Here is a 3,190-nt window from a genome sequence, read left to right on the forward strand (position 1 = left end):
CGAAGAAGTTGTTCAAAACGTCTTGCAGACATCGTGCTTAAAAAAATTGGGTGATAGTACAAAGGGTCATACGAAAATAATTTTCGTAAAACTGGAAACTTTATTTGCGCTTGCAACAAGCATATGCCTATAAAGCACTTTAACTCTTCCTTATTTGTTTCCGAAAATGAAGTAAATCGACTGTTTTTGGCGTGAGGTCTATTAGTTTTTTCCAATTGTTTTCCATACAAATTAGTGCGTGTCACAAGCAAATCCATAACTTCCTCAGTCCACAAACAGTAAAAATGGTTCAGGTACATGATCAAATGTAAGCTTTATTCCCGCACTTGTTGTATCAAAATTATAATTTGGTATGTCACTCACAACATCGATCCATTCTTCATCACTATTGCCTGTGTGGCATTCGCATTTCGAAGAACTTGTGGCTCAGAATAAATTGAGTCACTATCTGAGCTGGGCTCATTTTCTGTGGGCAAAAATTCAGGATCGCGATCATCAGAACCAGCAAAAGGGTCTGCCTCACTGGTAGAAGTTTCCCACCCAGCAGAACTCTCACTTATATCTGCCTGATCACCCTCATCTGACTTAACCTCGTCGTAAAATTGCAGCAATCTCTTAGTTTCCTGGGATAATCTGTGATTTTTCTAAATTATTTATGTAAAAACTGTAATTTACTAATTTACCAATAAGCAACAGTAAATAAATCATTACTCACCAATAAATATAGATGATACAACAACAAAATTCAAACACTTTCTCACATCCACAAAAAAACGATGTTTACAGGGACACTTGTAAAAACCTAATGGGACCGGCCAGCAGAAAACGTCTGCATATGCAGCTCGATATATCTAAACAGACAGGCTTAAACAAGTAAATTTATTTGAAAATATATCACTTGTGGGACAATTCTTAGAAAATAAATGCTATGTATAGGGACGTAAAACTGAAAAGTACATATACAACCTAACAAATCGCGTCTGCAATTGCAGACACGACTATTTTTATAAGGCAAAATATTGTCTGCTGTTGCAGACATGTCCCTGCATGTATGTCTGCAATTGCAGACACGCGCGTGAATGTGTTAATATATTCTGTATCAATCATTATAAAATTGTGTTTTTCTATTGGCATTAATCCAATCATAATGGACAATAACACTCATTTTATAAGAATTCTTCACTTATTTTTAAAATGCGAATCGGATATAGGACTTAGCAAAGGCTATTTGAGACATACTACTGTCTCAGTTCGTTAACATTTTCGATATCCTTCTGAAATTGTGTTTTTCTATTGTGGTTTATCTTATCACGTACAATAACACTTATTTTATAATAATTCTTCACTTATTTTTATACTGCTTCCATTTGTTCACCAATAATTGATTTTTCGAAATCGAACTAACTATAGCTTTGTTCGCGGTGACAGTCCTGGACAAGTTCAAAATTACTTCGCATGCGCATTGTTAAAAAGAGCGTTCGCGGTGATCAGTCCTGAACTTCTAATTCGAAATCCTGCTCATGTATTTTTCAATATTTTATGCTCATATCATACAACTTCCTGTGTTCACTTAGACGAGACATAGGTATAGAGAGTAGAGACTAAGAAAGCTGAGCACCCAGAATGGATCAGAATGAATGTTTTTCTTTTAACTTGTGTTTTTTTAAGAGTTTCTTTTTATTTTATGTAGACTTGTGTTTTTCAATTAAGTTTTTATTAATATTATAGTTCCTTGAAATGTTAGTAATATAAGAGACCAACAAATAACAAATATATACTATGTAAGTGATATATGTTTATACTAAAATAAGTTGTTTTTATTTTTAAAGAGTTTATTTTGTTTTGTAGAGAGATATATTGTTTCTTTTCTTTTTTTAATTAGTTTTTAAAATCTGTTTAATTTTTCTTTAGGAAGCAGAAACAAGAATAATTCATCCTCTAATGAATATATATTTCTGTTAGTAAAATAGGGATATTATTAACCTAATGGTAATGTCTTTAGATGTATGATAAGAAAATAGCACAAAAATCTTCACAACCTTTTCTAATCTATTTAAAAATTAGGGTAGTTCTAACAGTGCTAACAAAATACTTTTAAACATTTTTAATTCTAATTTATATAAAGTCTGTTATAATAAATTATTGTAAATTACTTATATCATTTTAAGTTTTTTTTTCAGGAAAATTAAATAATAAATGTATTAAAGCAAAACTTTGTTTTATTTCAATTTTGTAATTGGTGTTATGTAGCATACTATTGTTAATTGATTATTGCAGTAAATTAACTCATTTAGATATGTAAAAAAAAGCTGAAGAATTTTATTTTTATTCTGATCAATATCTGATGCTAACACTAATCAAAAATGCCCCTTTCTCTATAAGTAACCTTTTTGATTAGGCGTTTGCTTTAGATATTACCTAAATAATAAGATTATCAGAATAACTGAAATTTGATTTCCCGCCTTCGAGAGGACGCTACCTGATTTAAGGAATTTCTATCAGTTTGTATGCAACCAGCACGTCTCTATATTTTTGTGTTTTGTGGTATCACCTACATCACGAAAACACCGGGTTATAACCGGATTCGCTTAGAACTAGTGTCGGACATAAATATGCAATATATATCAGATGTAAACGTACCTTGAGAAACTTTTGCATCCAATATGGTATATCGCTTTAACTCCGCACTATTAGTGAAAAAAGTCCAAGTTGAGCCTACGTTGCCAGATATATGAATTTAATTATCAGAGCTGGTAAAAAAAGATGATATTGTTTAAATACATAGTCTATTACTTTTATAGATTTCACATAAATATATAATATTTAATATTAATATTATAATGGAAAACTGGTATTACTACAGATGTAACGAGTGTTGTAATGTGGTTATAAAATTTCATAAAAAAAATCCTTTAAAGAAGTTTTCCTAAATTGTCAAAACCATGGACAATATTACGCACGTCAAGCTTGGATAACTGATTTATCTTCATTTAGCAACAGAATACACCATAAAAAATTAAATAAATTTAAATAAAAATAAAATAAAGGAAAATCACATTCTAAATAATGACATGGGGCCAAGCGCATCAGCCAATGGCCTTTCTAGAAAGGAACCTAATGACGCATGTCAGGAAAAAGACAGTGATAGAGACATATATATTCAGAATCGCACATGCAAGAAAGAGATGAG

This window comes from Anthonomus grandis, chromosome 8 (genome assembly GCF_022605725.1).
Source record: "Anthonomus grandis grandis chromosome 8, icAntGran1.3, whole genome shotgun sequence".
Classification (NCBI taxonomy): Eukaryota; Metazoa; Arthropoda; class Insecta; order Coleoptera; family Curculionidae; genus Anthonomus; species Anthonomus grandis.